The sequence below is a fragment of the Ambystoma mexicanum genome, chromosome 14 (assembly GCF_040938575.1).
Source record: "Ambystoma mexicanum isolate Mex_15411 chromosome 14, UKY_AmexF1_1, whole genome shotgun sequence".
Classification (NCBI taxonomy): domain Eukaryota; kingdom Metazoa; phylum Chordata; class Amphibia; order Caudata; family Ambystomatidae; genus Ambystoma; species Ambystoma mexicanum.
This window is the reverse complement of record NC_090940.1, coordinates 177,876,262-177,895,268: the sequence shown is the minus strand read 5'-3', so window position 1 is coordinate 177,895,268 and position 19,007 is coordinate 177,876,262. Positions and strand designations below refer to the sequence as shown.

Sequence of the window (19,007 nt, the reverse complement as noted above, 5' to 3'; positions counted from 1 at the left end):
CTGTAGTGGGACATACCTGATTAGAATACTGAGTGTTTGAGTCTATACATTTGCTTAAGGTGGGTGACACACTCTCAGTGCCGGTGAGTTGGTGAGGTACGGCAGTTTACTTCTCTGCCATCAATCAATGCAGATGATATAGTAGCATAGACCTAGTCAACCGGAACGCGGACGCGCAACTCTTGCTTGCATATGTAACATTACCTTAACGTTAATAATAGTTAAAGGTTCCCTGCATCTCCACTCACACATGGGACCTTCTCTAAGAGGTAATTTCCGGTTTCTGTATGCCTTTGCGACCATCCACTAAAAGATGGGACCTTACGTAGGACTTACGGACTGCACTGAGAGGAGAGTAAGGCACACCGTTAATCCTATGAGCAGACATTCTGCAGAAATGGAGTTTGGCATAGCAGTGTAGCTGCTTTTATCATGCCACTGTTTCTCATGAAGTGTGCTCTACGGTAGGAGTGCCTGTGGGGATAAAAAGCAATTCAATCTTCCATGGCCAGTCTTCCACCAGTATCTGAATCTTTGACCAAGGAATGATCATATGACATAGAGAGAGGGGTGCACTAGAAACCTAAATAGAGTGACTAGCGGCGTGGGATAATCATTTCAATGTATCAAACCAGCGTATAAGGAGAGCCATTTGGAAGACAGCCAGGACTCTGGCTCTTCCTCGGAAAATCAGTCCAGTTACACCAATTTGGCAAAGTTTCAACTTTCATCAACGTTTTAATGTCAAAAACAATTGCTGAATAAAACCTGTATTTTGCACCAGGTGTTCCACTGAGGTTAAAATATGGACCATTTATCCAACATTATCTAAAATCATCCCATTTGATTTTCAAGATATTTGACGCACACATACCTCTTAAGCTGAAATAATACATGCCACAAAAATCTCAAAGATCACCTCAGCCAAACTCAAGATATTCACTTTTTTAAGTGGCTCAATATTTCTGGACATGTGTGAGCTCAGGGCCCTTTAGGAACGTGCATATGTAATGGATGGGATCACACAGATACATTCCTGAGTCCAAATAACTGAACCAACTCAGCAAGATGGCAAAGTACTGTTTTATTAACACTTATCTAACAGGGAGTTACAACGAACATCAACGGATGTATGCTCGATTTCTCTCATCGATCTTTTCACAAAACATAGACTTTATACTAAAAATACCTCAGAGGTGACATCATACTACATGGCAATAATGAAAAACCTACTAAGGGTCGAGATTGGCTTAAGGAGAGCATCTAAGTATATTTTCTACAGGAACTAGGATTGTAACTGGCTGCCCACTGTCAGGTGGACAACATATGGCTACCTCTAAAACAAGTAAACTTCAGAAACATTAGATGCACGGTTTCTCATTGTTTTTCAAACTATAAGGTCCTTCGTTATGTGGACCACTACGATTGGTTGGCAAGCTTGTGCCAGGTCTGGAACATTCAGTTCACTTAGCAGCACTTAAACCCAGACCCAGGCAAGGAGATGGGGCATGACACTACCTCTCCACCCAATTAGCCTAGCATCTCTCATCACCCATGCCTTGTGCCATGAAGACTGTCTTTGAAATTGGCCTTGCAAAAGTATCCTTGTCTTTAGAATACATGGGAGCGAGAGCTCTCACTATCGTGTTCTGGGACTCCAAGTCCAAACTCTATTTTCATCCTTGGCTCACGTGACAGGAGACTATGATTTGGTCCATTTTGCAGGTTTTAAATGCTCTAAATGAATTAAACTTGCCACTCTTGGAGTTCTTTCTTTGCACCTGTCATGATCTCTGTTTCCAAAAGGTCAGGGTTTTCCCAACTCCCTTGGAAGCAGATCCATAACCCAGGTTACGAGTGCCAACCAGTCCCAATTGGGACCTTTTGGACCCAGTCCTGGCGCCAGTGGCACCAGGCTCATAAATATGCCCAGTCCCAGCGCTGGAAGCGCCGGGCTCATAATGCTTGGGTGGACTTACCTGCAGCAGACCATGCTGCTTACTTGCCTGCCAGTTGAGTCTCTGATCCTCTTCTGTTTGGAACTACTTTTCCTGTTGGGTGGGGCAGGAGCCACTCCCTAGATTCAGAACACTGGAACTCTTCTGGAAAGCAGGAACTCTTTTCTTACCTAGGCGTGGCTGTGGAAGGAGACACCTAAGCACTACAGGAGGCTATTTAAACCACACCCGATGGATGAATCTTGCTTTGCGTTATTCTGCATCCTCAGCAGCAGAACGCTCATCGTGTCTTCTGCATCTGATCCTGGGCCTAAGGAAAAAGGCTTACCATCCTGAATCCAGTCTTCGGCAACACCTATAAAGACAAGAAAGAACAGGTTAGCATTACGGTCTTCAGTGACAGCTCTTCACTTACCTGGTCCATCGGCTGTCACCAACGCCTCGCGCTGCATTCCGGCATCTGAAAGACAAAGGCTTACCTACTCTTCGTGCGCTCCGGAGGTCTTCACACTGCATTCCGGCATCTGAAAGACAAAAGCTTACCAACTCTTTGCACGCTCCGGAGGCCTTCGGCGCTGCATCCCGCATCTGAAAGACAAAACAAGGTGCGTTTAAAGACATTGGGGAACTTTAATACTCACGTGCCATTACTCCTTTCCACATCTAACCCAGTGGGTATTCCGGCACCCTGCAGCCGCCCCGAACTTGTACCTGCAAAATAAAAAGACAGTTAGAGCGCATCGTGAAGCAGGCAACAAGCGCTTACTTACGTGCTTCCAGGCGCTTCTATTCATCACACGGGCTCCATCTTCAACTCACTTCAGCCCGCCATCCGCCATCGCCGGAACCCTGCAAAACAAGAGACATCATTACTAAAGACTTTAAAGACATTAGAATTACTCGAAACTTACCGTTCGTGCAGCAAACGACGGACAGCAGTCCTCTGAAGTCAAGAGGCCTGCTCCCCTTATCCAGTGAAGAAACTGGTTACAGCACCCTGCCTCGAGGCAGATGGAGAGCACGGCGTTCACTTGCCTAAGGTGAGAGCGTTAACCTTTGGGGTTCTACAGGAGAAGAGAAAGGGAAGAAGAGAGAGACATTCAATAACCCAGTTCATTAATCCCACATTTTCTATCTGCAGACATCTTACCCTTCGAGCCAGACATACAGTGCACAGAGGTCCAGCCCAAAGAGCCAGCCGTGGGTTACACATCACCTTTGAAGATACGGTATACGCCCAGTCAAGACCGGCGCCTCTACGGGAATCAGGTGAGCGTTACAGAACGCAAAGCCTACCACAAAACTCCCGTCCAGGCGCTATGGAAACCTCGGATACCGACCAGCTAGCCCAGTTACTTGGGGAACTAAGGGCAGAAGTGCATGCAGCCCGTCAGGAAACGAACGCTCTAAGAAGGGAACTGATTATTTCCAAGGAGCGAACAGATGATCTCGCTAGACAATTGCTACAGTCACAAGCCGGACAGACCCCGTTACCCGCATCTGGGGGAAATCTTCCTTCTACATCCTCTATGAATCCAGTGCAGATCAACCTACCTGGGTATGTACCTCTGGCTCCGCCCGAACGATTTTCTGGTGACCCAAAGAGGTTTGCAGTATTTATCAATCAGTGCCGGTTGCATTTCTTATGCCGGCCAGCAGCCTTTCCAAATGATCAAGCTAAAGTAGCTTTCGTGCTTTCGTACCTTAGTGGCAATGCGGTAGACTGGTCGATCCCTCTAGTAAATTTAGATGATCCGGTCCTCCATAATTTTCAAGCTTTTCAGCTCAGTATGGAAAAACTGTTCGCAAGACATTCACAGGGGCAGGCCTTGGACAATGAGCTTCTTTCGTTGCGACAAGGTAATCAAGACCTTTTGGCTTATATTGCGTCTTTCAACAGACTGATAGTGGAAACTCTCTGGCCTGAGGACAAAAGGATTACGCTGTTTTATAGAGGCCTACGCGGAGAGCTCAAAGATGTGTTAGCCCAAGTAGTGAATCCCCCACAAGATTGTTCGGACTATATAGACTTAGTCGTTCAAATAGATCACAGACTGCAGAACAGGAAGGCCGATCGTTCCAAGTTTGATGCTCGAGTATTTTCCAAACCGCCAACTCCTTCCAAAGGAGTAGACTCCGGGGAACCCATGCAAATAGGGGATCTGAAAGGTCCTCTAACACAAAAGGAGCGGGAAAGGAAAAAACAGTTGCAATTATGCCTCTATTGCGGAAACTCAGGGCACTTTCTTCGAGACTGTCCGGTGAAACCTGCCAATAAGGCAGTAGGAGCTGCAGTTACCAAAGTTACAAACTCTGAGCAGGGAAACGACCTCGCCCGACAAGAATAGAGGTCCTCTTGCCGAGCGTGAAAACCAGTTCCGTGACCTCGCATTTCGTGATACCTATGGTCCTCATTAGCCCTGATAATCCGGATCGATTACATGCAATTGAAGCTTACGTCGACAGCGGTGCCATTGGCAATTATGTGGATCATGAAATGGTTTTGAGGATGAATCTAACTCTTTGTCCCAAGGCTGTAAAGGACGTCATTACTACGGTGGATGGTACGGAGATAGCCTCCGGGCCAGTAACGCATACCACTCAAGAAGTGACGCTAGTAAGTCAAGATGGACACCATGAGAAGATCGTGTTCGATGTGATCAAGGCCCCTCAGTTTCAGATTATTCTAGGAATACCTTGGTTAGAGAAACACAATCCTCTGATCGATTGGCGAGCAAGAACGGTCCAGTTTCCAGAATGTTTCTCTACTTGTCACTCTCCACCTGGTGTTGCACTGGCAGCAATTTCTTCAGAGACTCCCCAGTTACCTCCCGAATACCTAGAATACCAAGATGTTTTCCGGAAGGATCAGGCTAACTCTCTACCGCCTCATAGGTCTTATGTCTGCCAGATCGACCTGATACCTGGATCTACTCCTCCTTGTAGTAGAATTTATGCCCTCACCGAGCCTGAGAACCTTCACCTTCGACAATACCTGGATCAATACCTGGCAAATGGGTTTATACGTCCTTCCAAGTCCCCTGCTTCTTCAGCTTTGTTCTTCGTTCCAAAAAAGGAAGGAGACCTTAGAACTTGTATAGATTATCGCTCCCTGAACCAGATCACCGTTAAGAATAGATATCCGTTACCTTTGATCCCTGAACTCCTGGACCAAGTCAGAAAAGCATGCATATATACAAAGCTGGATCTTAGAGGAGCTTACCACTTGGTACGAGTAAAAGAGGGCGATGAATGGAAGACGGCCTTCCGCACCAAGTATGGGCTATTTGAATATCAGTTCATGCCCTTCGGACTTTGTAATGCCCCGGCCGCCTTTCAATATTTTATGAACAATGTCCTCAGAGAGCTCATAGATGTGTGTGTTGTTGTTTACATTGACGACATCCTCGTTTATTCTTCATCGGAATCTGAACATCGGAAACACGTGAAAATGGTCCTCGAAAGATTGCGTCAACACAAACTTTTCGCTAAGTTGGAAAAATGTGTTTTCAACGTGACTGAAGTTGAATTCTTGGGATTCATATTATCACCTGGCGGAGTGCGTATGGATTCAAAGAAGGTCGATGCAGTTCTCAAATGGCCATCACCATCCTCCGTAAAAGGTGTGCAAAGCATGTTAGGCTTCGCTAACTTTTACCGCAGGTTTATCCCCGAATTCTCTCGAATAGTCCAGCCCATCACTGCCTAAAACAAACGTTTTGAATGGTCTACCGAGGCGGAACAAGCTTTCCAGGATTTGAACACTAAATTTATCTCTGCACCAATCTTAAAACACCCTCGCCCCGAACTCCCCTACATCGTGGAAACTGATGCTTCAAGCCTTGCCATGGGGGCAGTTCTATCACAAAAGGACCCGGTAACCAATCAGTTGCATCCTGTGGCATTTTGGTCCCGCAAATTCTCGCCTCCTGAAATCAATTACACGATTACTGACAAGGAACTTCTGGCTATCAAGTCTGCCTTTAAGGCTTGGCGGCATTATCTGCTGGGGGCCCGACACACCGTTACTGTGATTACGGATCACCGAAACCTGCAATATTTGAAAACCGCAAAAGCCCAATCCTCTAGACAACTCCGTTGGGCATTATTCTTTGCCGAGTTTGACTTCATAATTACCTACCGACCTGGTACAAAAAACGGTAAAGCTGATGCCCTTTCTCGGATGGGAGTGGAAGAACACTTGATCAACCCTAAACCTGTACCAATCATTCCCGAACAAAGAATTCTGGGTGTTATCGCCACAGAATCCATAGAGGAAGTTAAGGATAAAGCCAGGCAACTTGTAACTCCAGCAGACATACAGAATTGGCATCTGCAGGGAAAGGACTTTGCAGTAAAGGACAACTTATTGTATTTCCAAGAACGATTATACCTACCCAGCACAGATTTACAGAAAAAAGTAATCTCTTGTTATCACGATTCTTTAATGGAAGGACATCCCGGTATGGCCAAGACCTCAGAAAAGATCAAGCGCTACTTCTGGTGGCCGTCTTGGAAAAAAGATATCAGAGACTTTATAATGTCCTGTGGAGTATGCGCCCAAAACAAGAGTCAAAAGGAAAGACCAGCAGGCCTCTTACGCCCTATTGACATCCCACCTCGCCCTTGGCATACGCTTTCTATGGACTTCATCACCGATCTACCTCCATGCTCCGGATACAATACGATTCTAGTAATCGTGGACTTATTCTCCAAGATGGCGCATTTCATTCCGCTCAAAGGCTTGCCAACAGCAGCAACTCTGGCCCGAGAATTTCTCGAAAACATCGTCCGACTGCACGGTTTTCCTTCGGTTCTAATTTCGGATCGAGGTAGTCAATTTATTTCTCATTTTTGGCGAAGTTGCTGTCGGTCGGCTCAAATTGATGTGAGACTATCGACCAGTCACCACCCTCAGACCGACGGGCAAACCGAGAGGACCAATCAAACTCTGGAACAGTATTTACGCTGCATGCTGCAACAAACTGAAAAAACTTGGAAAGACATCCTTTGGATAGCCGAATATGCCTACAATAACTCTGTCCATTCGGGAACTGGGAAAACCCTGTTTTTTCTTTTGTACGGCAGTCACCCTCGAACCTCGGAGTTGGATCCCCTCCAAGATCTTGAAACACCAGCAGTAGACTACCTGCATTCTACAATCACCCAAGCCATTAAGGAAGCTGTTTCTCACCTTCAAAGGGCTAAAGAACAATACAAGAAAGGAGCAGATCAACATCGGAAGGAAGCCCCTCAATATCAAGTAGGGGATCAAGTCTGGTTATCCACCAAATATCTACCTCTAAAAGGGCCACGCACATTCAACCCAAGATACCTTGGTCCCTATTCCATCACTACCCTAGTAAACCCAGTAGCGGTCAAGTTGGACTTGCCCCCGCACATGAAGATACATCCGGTCTTCCACGTCTCTCTATTAAAACCCGTGCAACCTCAAACCCGGCTAACCAAATCTCCAAAACCTATCCTAGTTGATGGAGAACTCGAGTTTGAAGTCAAAAGCATTCTGGACTCCAAGATCTCCAAATCTAAACTATTCTACTTAATTGACTGGAAAGGCTACGGCCCCCAAGAGAGATTCTGGGAACCTGCTGAATATGTCCACGTTCCTCGCCTAATCAAAAAATTTCATCGAACATTTCGTGACAAGCCAAAACCCCCGGAGAAGCCCGGTTTGGGAGGGGCCTTGAGGGGGGTACTGTCATGATCTCTGCTTCCAAAAGGTCAGGGTTTTCCCAACTCCCTTGGAAGCAGATCCATAACCCAGTTTCCGAGTGCCAACCAGTCCCAATTGGGACCTTTTGGACCCAGTCCTGGCGCCAGTGGCACCAGGCTCATAAATATGCCCAGTCCCAGCGCTGGAAGCGCCGGGCTCATAATGCTTGGGTGGACTTACCTGCAGCAGACCATGCTGCTTACTTGCCTGCCAGTTGAGTCTCTGATCCTCTTCTGTTTGGAACTACTTTTCCTGTTGGGTGGGGCAGGAGCCACTCCCTAGATTCAGAACACTGGAACTCTTCTGGAAAGCAGGAACTCTTTTCTTACCTAGGCGTGGCTGTGGAAGGAGACACCTAAGCACTACAGGAGGCTATTTAAACCACACCCGATGGATGAATCTTGCTTTGCGTTATTCTGCATCCTCAGCAGCAGAACGCTCATCGTGTCTTCTGCATCTGATCCTGGGCCTAAGGAAAAAGGCTTACCATCCTGAATCCAGTCTTCAGCAACACCTATAAAGACAAGAAAGAACAGGTTAACATTACGGTCTTCAGTGACAGCTCTTCACTTACCTGGTCCATCGGCTGTCACCAACGCCTCGCGCTGCATTCCGGCATCTGAAAGACAAAGGCTTACCTACTCTTCGTGCGCTCCGGAGGTCTTCACACTGCATTCCGGCATCTGAAAGACAAAAGCTTACCAACTCTTCGCACGCTCCGGAGGCCTTCAGCGCTGCATCCCGCATCTGAAAGACAAAACAAGGTGCGTTTAAAGACATTGGGGAACTTTAATACTCACGTGCCATTACTCCTTTCCACATCTAACCCAGTGGGTATTCCGGCACCCTGCAGCCGCCCCGAACTTGTACCTGCAAAATAAAAAGACAGTTAGAGCGCATCGTTACAACTTACCGTTCGTGCAGTAAACGACGGACAGCAGTCCTCTGAAGTCAAGAGGCCTGCTCCCCTTATCCAGTGAAGAAACTGGTTACAGCACCCTGCCTCGAGGCAGATGGAGAGCACAGCGTTCACTTACCTAAGGTGAGAGCGTTAACCTTTGGGGTTCTACAGGAGAAGAGAAAGGGAAGAAGAGAGAGACATTCAATAACCCAGTTCATTAATCCCACATTTTCTATCTGCAGACATCTTACCCTTCGAGCCAGACATACAGTGCACAGAGGTCCAGCCCAAAGAGCCAGCCGTGGGTTACACATCACCTTTGAAGATACGGTATACGCCCAGTCAAGACCGGCGCCTCTACGGGAATCAGGTGAGCGTTACAGCACCTTAACAAGGGATGATTCATTCTTCGCACTTTCGCTCCTTTCCAGAATAGATAGCTGACCTTGGCTGCTTCAGTCTTGACTCCTGGCCTGACATGCTCGTCTTGCAGCTCCACGATTTTGCATATTCTTGCTGCGACACACTTTTCCCTTCCCTCTTCATGGGTCCTGGTTTACTAAATTCATGATACCAATGTCCAGCTTATATACAATGGCGGCTTCACCTGCATTCTATTCACTACGTATAGCCAGCTTCTATGATGACTTAGTCTACTTGCGTTTCAGCATCTGTACAATTATTGAACAGTTGATTTTCTGCAGCACTTTGTGCAAGTGTAATCCTCTTTCTTTTGCATTTAAAAGCTCACTTGATTTTTTACTTCATCTTTAGTCCCTTCAGGATCTATACATCTTATTCAGCCAGTATTTTAGGACATTGTACATACTCTTTTGTGACATCACTGGCTTATTTTCTATGCTCCATCTCATATTCCTTCAGGGAGTTCCTCCTTTAGGTTGTCTCACTTCGGGGATACATTCGGCAGGGTTGTCTAAATGGGTATCTTCTCTCAAACACACGCTGCGGTATTGGCACAACTGCAGGTGTCAAACACGCCACAACTCTGGTTTCCAGCATATTGGAGGTAGGGGGACAGGGTTTCCTGCAGAGGCATGCAGCTGCTCCTCTTCACCCCCCCCCCCTCTGTCGAGTCCTCGACCACCTCCTCTATCCTTTCCATACTGGTATTTTCTCTTGAAAAAGTGTTTCTTTGCTGTCCATATCTTCATCCGCCCCCTCAGGGTGCCTGCTGATTTGACATGTTCATCTACACTCCAGGTCATGTAGTTACATTGTCCATTCGGGGTACAATGGACCCATCGTCCCATGTACTTCTTATGATTCTTTGGGTACAGAAACTTGGTTCCTTTGGGTGCTATGATGCTAGCCCCTATGTATTTTCCAATGTCATCATCAGTCAGCTCCTTGGTGTTTGGTTCCGGTTGGACATCGATCATGATCTTCATCCCTACCACTTTCTTTGTTGTTTTCTTGCATTGGGCAATCATCATCCTGACCATACAGAATCCAAACATTACTAGCACCAGTATTACTCCAAGAACCTTGAATATATTCACCAACCACTGTGGAATCCATGAAAACAAAGAGGCAAACTGGCTGTCATCTTCAATGTCATCTGTCTCATCTCCCATCTTGACATGCAGTTCTGTCAACAACGTTATGGCCTCTGTCAAGGTTCCATTCTGGTAATCGTCAGAAGGTATAAATGTGCAACATGATGGCCCGATTTTGGCGCAAACTCTTCCTTCCATCGCTGTGATCATATCAAGGACATATCTATTCTGGAGGGTCATCAGTCGTATGACCCTCAGCTCTTCTTTGATAGCGTTGAATCCTTTTATGGTAGGATTGATTGTCTGCAAAAGCTCCCATCTGGTAATTTGCAACCATTTGGCATTCGCCACTGTTTGGATCCCAGGCATGAAAATAGCTGTCACTATCATAGCCGGCTTCCTGAACAAATTGGGCTCCCCATGAATGGTATCATACGCTGTTATCGACTTGGATGAGAAATAACTTTCTCTTTGTGTCCGTTGGAGAAGTTCAAGCGATCTTCTTTTTCTCAAATGGTCATCCACCTTTGGAAATTCACCAATGTTTAGATCGCTCTGAGGAATCACTTATGCTGGAACATGGATGAGCACCAGGGAACACACTCTGCCCCAATCCTTGGGTAACTTCATATAGGCTCTAGATCCACAAGACCAATATCGATCCCTAAGGACGGCTGTCCCTTCTCTCATCCCAGGAACATCAAATGTGGCTTTGCATTCTTTGTTATATCCCACATGGTTCTTGCCATGATTTTGGAAACATAGGGCCTCATTACAAGTATGCCGTTCCGGTAATATTGTTGCCGGTATTACCGTACCAGCATCTTTTACCGGACCATAGTAGTCCGAGTCACTATGCCAGTGTTGCCAGCATCAGCAGGGGCCCGCCGTGTCCGGCCATACCGTTGCCAGTATCAGCGTTGACACACGGCAGCCATGCCAGTGACACCAGCATGCTGCAAGTAAGTCCACATTAAGAGGCGCACAGACATGCAACCACTGGCATGGACATGCCGGTAATAATGGATACAATGATGCGGGAAACACTGGCATCGCGGACCAGGCGTTAATAGGAATCTGGTGTGTAGAAACCTGCCACAGGTGCACACAATCAGCGCAGGTGGAGGCAATGGGCTGTTGCAGAGCACAAAAGGACCACTCCCACACACCACCCCCCCTCCAAATCCACAATGCTACCATTAGCACTAGCAGTACTGGAGCTGGAGGACATGCCTTCACAGCTACTCATTAAGGAGGCAGTGTGCCAGAGGATGCCATGGAGGCGCAGGAGGAGAAGGAGGGCCATCATGGGCCAGCAGATACCCAATGTGCAGGCGGTTGTACCCCGCAGGCAGCCACCAATCCCTTGCCTAAGGGCCACCCCATTCAATCTCACCCCCGCTCAGATCCACACCCTGTACCGGCAGGACAGGGACATCATCACCACTATAGTTGACCTCATAAATGAAGACCTGGTGAGCCTAAGCAATATCCGGACAGCCACCCCCCTCTTGCTGAAGGTAGTGTGTGCGCTACACGTCCTTACCACAGGCATTTATCGGCACACAGTGGGTCAGCTGCATGGCATCTTCCAACCCTGTTTCTCCCGTGTGCTCACCCAGGTGCTAGATGCACTCCTGTCCCACGTACGTGACACTAGCTTACCAGGGACTGCAGAGGAGGTGAATGCAACCAAAATAGCATTCCATGCACTTGCAGGCATGCCTAATGTAATAGGTGCACTCGACTGTACACATGTGGAGCTGGTTGTCTGGCATGCTGTGGAGGTAGTGTACCGCAACAGGAAGCTGTACCATTCCCTCAATGTACAGATGGTGTGCAATGCCTTCAAAATAATCACACATTGCTGTGCAAGATTCCCTGGCTCCACACATGACTGCATGGTGCTGCACAACTCCACGCTGCCTGCTACATGGCACGACACGCTGGGCATCGTACCTGGCTGTTGGGTGAGTCTAACCACAGGGCCATGAGGCCTGTTGAATTGGGGGGGGGGGGAGTTTAACAGCATAGGCAACCTGTCTGCTGGGTGAGTCTAACCACAGGGCCATGAGGCCTGTTGAATTGGGGGGGGGGGGTGGTTAACAGCATAGGCAACCTGTCTGCTGGGTGAGTCTAACCACAGGACCATGAGGGGTGTTGAATTGGGGGGGGGCAGTTAACAGCATAGGCAACCTGCCTGCTGGGTGAGTCTAACCACAGGGCCATGAGGGGTGTTGAATTGGGGTGGGGGGAGTTAACAGCATAGGCAACCTGTCTTCTGGGTGAGTCTAACCACATGGCCATGAGGGGTGTTGAATTGGCTGGGCAGTTAACAGCATAGGCAACCTGTCTGCTGGGTGAGTCTAACCACAGGGCCACGAGGGGTGTCCAAACATAGCATAGCATGGCATGCATGAAGAGCAGATGTGCACACTGCATGCATGAATCCATCATCACACCTGCAAATTCCCCTAACCATTACCAAGTATCCACTGAAGTGCACAGAGACTGGATAGGCCAATAGAAGGCTAAGGTAGATGAGGAATTATACCAAGCAACCTCATCATTCCAAACCTGCACAACATCAAACCTCACACATTGAATGGAACAAGACCAGACACAGAGTTCTGGGTGCCTTGAACTTTGACTTATGTAGATTTAACAGAATGTGCAACACAGTGAATGCATGCCGAAGTGCAAGGCCTTCACAGTCGTGTCTCCATGTATTTAACAGACACAGTGCTCAAATCAGCATATGTATTAGGATCATCACAAAACAAAAACCGCATGTACCACAATGCACCACTCTGAAGTGACAATGCATAAAATACATGAACACAGTAAAGCAATGCACAAGTCATGATGCGCAGCCAGAGAGAAAACCATCTGCCACACTAAATAAAATAGTGACTGCACTCACAGTCCACAGGTACACCGCAGGTCAGTACGCCCCTCATCTCATCTTAAGGGACACCTTCAAGTTGAATGGGTCAAGTCTGAAATTCAAAAATGCCACAAATCTTGATTCCCACCAATACATGATTGGGAGGTGCCGACATCAACCAATGTAGCTTCATTCCACCATGCAAACACCCACCCAGCCATATTCTTGTAACATAACCCTTCACCCGTGACACATACTACCAATGGATATCTTACCTGGTCATTTGGTTGAAGGTATCGATGGATATGTACGTGAAGACCTGTATATGTTGATTGCATACCGGGAAGACCACTGTATTACAAAAGCAAATTAGGCAAATGTGTACGTTGCCACTGTATAGGCACAGTCCATTTCCATTGATAACACATCAATGAGAACTAAGTCTATTGTCGTCAGATGTACTTGATTTCTGAGAGTGCAGGTTCACAGTGGATGGGCCATGTGACAGGAACTGCATCCATCTCCCTGCTACCCATGGATCAGCCATAGGTTCACTTACCGGGTTCATAGCCAATGACACATGCCACGTACAGTCATGAATCCCTGTGCTAAGTTGCATTTTCAAATGTACACTGTACAGGCAGTGCCAACATGGAATGACCAAATAAATCACAAGTACCCTTTCTCTTGCTCCCATGCAGGTGATGCCGTTATCCCATGATGGCATGGTTCATGACCTCCATCAGACAACCACACAACAGGCACGAAGAGGCCTACAAACGTGCACATGTACGCACTCGCTGCACCATCGAGCAGACGTTTGGCCTGTTGAAGGCCAGGTTCCGCTGCCTCTGCAGGTCGGGAGGAGCCCTCATTTACGGGCCAGAGAAGGTGGACAAAATCGTGCTGCTATGTGCCATGCTACACAACATGTGCATCTGGCACAACGTCTCCCTCCCCCCTGACATGGACATGATGCCACCATAGGATGAAGAAGATGTAGGAAATGCTCCGCGCCACAATGGAAATGATGGACGTGCCACACAGCAAGAATTAATTGAACACTACTTTTGATGGACTGTTAAAGACACAGCACTGGGCATGGGTCACACTGGGCACTGAATACTGTACATGATTAAATAGGCTCACACTGAATAAGCAATGTCCAGTCATGTTTGTTCGAAACACCAGGTATATTGCATAAGGATAAACTATGTACAGATGTGAATTACATTGCCTAACACTAATATCCTGTTGTACTGACCCATCAACCCCTCCCCCATAACCCCCACACCCCCTCCCCCTTGCCCCCAAACCCACATCACCACCACACCTCCCCCATTACCCACACACCCTCCCCCCTTACCCCTACAACTCCTCCCCACCATCCCCTCCCCCATTACCCAAACACCCCCTCCCCACCACCCACTCCCCCACCATCCACTCCCCCACTACCCCCACAACCCTTTCCCAACTACTCCCTCCCCACATGCACAAGAACCTTGGCCTATTTACAACGCCTATTTGGTGGATGGGGGTGAGCCTCTGGCAGGCGATTGAGTCGCTGTGACCGACGCACAGGGCTACTTTGAATGGAACTGGTTGGTGTTGTGCTTGAGGATGGGCCGAGTGGGTGGTGATGTGCCGTTGTTCCGCTATAGCGTTGACCAACAGGTTGATTGATTCTGCCATTGCAGACATTACTCCATTTCCCTCCCTCACACGCCTCGCCAGGTGGTACACCCCATCCGTGGCTCTGCCCAGCATTCGTGCCATGTTATGCAAGGTGTCCTGCATGGTCTGCCGCATCTGTTGTGCCCAAGTAAGGTACTGCGTGACCAAGGCATGCATTGCCTGCTGCCTTTCCTCCATCCTGGTGAGGTGCCCCTTGATGTCTCGTATGTGACAGAGTCCAGGTAGTGGCATGGGTGGTGGGCTCCGAGGGCCTGGGAGAGTAAACACTGGTTCATCCTCATGGCTACCTTCGGTCAGTGTGTCGTGCACACTGGCTGACAATGCTGTGTGTTCCTGACCCTTGTGTTGGTGTTGCAGGTTCATCCAGCTGGCTGGGTGGCGGGAAAACAGGCTTTTCCTGCTGGCTGGGGTTTAGGGATACAGGCTCTTCCTGCTGGCTGAGGTCTGGGGATACAGGCTCTCCCTGCTGGCTGAGATCCAGGGAAACAGGCTCTTCCTGCTGCCGGGGCTGATTGGCAGCAGGTGTTGGTGGCTTCCGGGGCTGCTTGGCAGCAGGTGTTGGTGGCTGCTGGGCAGCAGGTGTTGGTGGCTGCCGGGCAGCAGGTGTTGGTGGCTGCCGGGGCTGCTGGGCAGCAGGTGTTTCCTGCTGGCAGTGGGGGCTGGGCCAATGGTGTTGTGGCACGCTCCGGTCTTGCAGTGGATGTGCTTGGCTCCTGGCTGGAGCTGGTGGATTTCCTGCAGCGGCGACGTGCCCCAGTGGAACTGGGTGCAGTAGCATGTTCCCCTTCGCTGTCAGATGATGTGCCTGTGGGGGACAGTGAGTCAGGGCATCAGTAATAGGTGTGGATCCATCTGACAGATAACAATGGTAGTACATACGGAGTCATGTGCATTGTCATGGACATGGTGGAGGGCATGGCATGGTGCACACATGAATGTGTGGGGGATGCAGTGTGGGAGCATGTTTGTAGTGTGGCCATGAAGTGAGCAGTGTCTGTTGCCTGGGATACTGGTGTTCAGTGGTTTGGGTGTTGTGGGCATGCCACAGGAGCTGTGTGACATGTAGAGTTTGATTGTGGAACGGATGTGTTTCACTTGTGGACGTTGCTGCATTGATGTTGACTCTGCAGGAAGGGACATGGTGGGTGTGACAAGTGGGCGACATGTGTCATTGATGTGTGCATCTTGACATGTTGTGGCTTTGGCCATGTGATGGCATGGCGGTGACGACAGCAGTTGGACATTGTGTGGGTGAGGTGTGTCTGTGTGCATGCAGATGCTACTTGTGTGACCAATACGGGGGACATGTGGGGTGTGTCAGTGTTTTTTTTTTGTTTGCTCTCGCAGCCAAGTACATTGTACTTGTGTGGAAAGAGGTTGTCGGTGGGTGGTATGGCAGCAGGTATTTGGTGCCATATACTTGACATTCAGACATGACCATTGGCATTGGGGCTACAAGGTGTGTCATGTGACTTTGGGGTTACAGGCACTCACCGGCATCATCAGATGTCGCAGATCTTGCCTCCACATCTCCGACTCCCTCTATGGCAGTGGTCTTCAACCTTCTTTGGCCTGGACCCCCCCCAGGCAAAATTTAGGCAGGCCAGGCCCCCCCCAAAAATGCCAAATGGACAGTATGTATTGCGCGCCGTCACCGCACCCTACTCCCACTATAGTGCCTGGGATCCCCCACCTGCTCCCCTCACAGTCGCTGGGCTCCCTCATCCCACTCCTGCCCAGTCCCTGGGCTCTCCCCACCCTGCTCTCACCACTATCCCATGGTTCCCGCCCATTCTGCTCCCACCACAGTCCCTTGGCTCCCCCATCCTATTCCCACAAAAGTCTGAGGGCCAGTGGCGGCTAGTGAATTTTTTAAGTGGAGGGGCATAACTGTTTACCCCAAAAATGCCATAGCAACCGAGCGCAGTGAGGGAGCCCAAACCAATGAAGGGGATTCTGGGGGTTTGGGGTTTCCCACTGCCCCCGTGATTTATTTGAAAAATAATGAGTTAAAATGTTGCATTGTAGAGCATACTTTAAAAAATAAGGGTAAATAGCCAAACAGTTTGCAATTGGTGCTGGGGGACTGAGGGCGCAGGAATGACATTTTTTACTGGACATCTATGATAGATGTCCAGTAGAAAGATACCATCCCTGTCCCCTGGGCCCCACTGGGTCTAACACAATCAACATGATTATGTGTCTATGAAAGACGCTGGGGTGCCAAGGGGGAAAGCATGGAATTTTTGACTGGACATGTATGATAGAAATCCAGTAAAAAAAGACCATCCCTGTCCCCTGTGCTCCACAGCACCTCAGAATGAGAGCTGATTTTGGCAGGTGGGTAGGGGGATTGTGCAACAAAGGCATTTAGGCATTTTTAAAATGCCTTTGTGTACAATCCTCCTTCCCCCCTCTATCCACCACTTGCCGAAATCAGCTCAATGGACCAAAACAAACTAACACACACATTCATACAGCAATCACTATCATTCACACAAGCATCCATCACCATACACTCACTCATAAGGAGAACCATCTCCGGTTCCGGAAGCACCTCAAAACCTTCCTCTTTGCTTTTGCTTTCTCTCTTCCTCTCCCCTGCTGACTCCTGGCTGAAACTGCACTGGTTACATGGCCACCCTTTCTGCTCACAGGCCCAGGCCCCGCCAGTTGCTCACCTGCACTGCCTCCCTGGCAACCCCTGCACTAGGAGACTGTTTCTGTATCCCTACAGTCCCCCTACCTGCATTTATGCCTGCACTTACCTTGCACTTGCCACTAGCTGGCCGTTTTATTTATTCTGTATCCTACTATCCCATGTACTGCACTTTCCCCTCTCCCTGCACCCTCGCACTTTTCCCTTTCCCCCTTCCCATGCACTTCCACGATCTGAATGACACCTGGCCTAGTAGGATCGTTATCGGTCTTCCCCTGTTCCCCCTCCCTTGCCTCGTCGTGCCTTGAAACACTTGTGTATATACGTGTTATAAATGCCATATCATATCATAACACAAGCATACACGCATCCATACACATGTTTACATTTTTAAAAAAATGAACATAAACGTACCTTCCGCATTGGCCTACGTGTGGGCACTGAAACGCTCTACTCCAGGCTGCTCTGTCCATATGTGCGAGGAGGCGCAGGAGCTCCCCCTTGCACACACAGACATGCAGTGCCAGCATTGCATAGCATTTCCAATGAGCTATGCAATGCTGGCAAAGCAAAACGCCCAAGCCTTGCATGGCTCAGTGAGCATGTGTGGCTGGGGAACTGAACTGAACTGTCAAAAGGAAATAGTGTTTCCCTTTGACAGTTCAGCCAGCCCAGGAGCCCTCGCTCAGCTGGAAAAAGCAGCTGAGGGAGTGCTCATTGTTTCACTGGCTGGCTCCTCAGCTCCTCCATAATGGGTGAGGGGGCCACTGGGCGGTCGCCCCCTCCCCATTATGGATCAGTCGCCAGGCTCAAACTGGCCTATAGGGCAATAGGGCAATGACTGTACCAAAAATGCAAAATGCTAGTGTGGGCCAGTCAAAATGGGCCACCTTTTGCCAATGTGGGCCAGTTTGATGAGTTACTTCACTAAGCGGTTAGTAATTTTGATCATTGTTGCTGAAAAAATATTCTTTAAATATCACAATTTACTTACATTTTAACACAAAGCACCCCTTTGGGTACTATTCAAACAGTCTGTGACTAAAGGAATGAATATCCATTTACAATTGTGGGCCACTTTTTCATTGGTGCCTGAGACAGTTTCATGCTTAAGCCCGACCATGTGAGCCGCCCCTGCCCATTTCTTCCACTCTAAAAAAAAATGCATTTTCATTTCATACTGGGCTCTCACGCCCCCCCCAGGGATGCGGCCACGGCCCCCTGAGTGGGCGCACCCCCAGTTTGAATACCGCTGCTCTATGGCCTCCATGTGTAGGACGGTGCTGCACACGCCTGAAGTTTGATGGGGATAGTGCTCCACCTCCTGTGGCCAGGCCCTGGCTGTGCTCTGCAGCAAGGAGGTTGTAGACACAGAGATGTAAGTCATCCCACCTATTCCTACAGTCTCGGACGGTCCAGGGTGTTGTCCCCACCCCCGAGACTTTGCGGGCCACATCTTCCCAAATGGCCTTTTTCCGTATTTGGGCTTGGCGCCGCAGATCTGCACAGAATACCTCATCTGCATGCTCCACAAGGGTGTCTGCCAGCATGTTCAGTTCCTGTTCACTGAACCGGGGTTTGCAGCGGCGAACGACAGGCTGCCTTGAAGACATGTTCCTCTGTGTGGATAGGTGCTCAGATTTTGAGTAACACTTG

The 19,007-nt window shown here is 48.7% G+C and overlaps 1 long non-coding RNA gene across 1 annotated transcript in view; it reads left to right on the top strand.

Moving 5' to 3' along the window:
• Positions 1 to 14,155, top strand: part of LOC138527584 (uncharacterized) — a 109,136-nt gene extending 94,981 nt beyond the window's left edge. The window contains exon 2 of the long non-coding RNA XR_011283953.1: positions 13,699 to 14,155. This is a non-coding gene — a long non-coding RNA (uncharacterized lncRNA). The remainder of the gene's footprint in view (positions 1 to 13,698) is intronic.
• Positions 14,156 to 19,007: the final 4,852 nt, after the last annotated feature.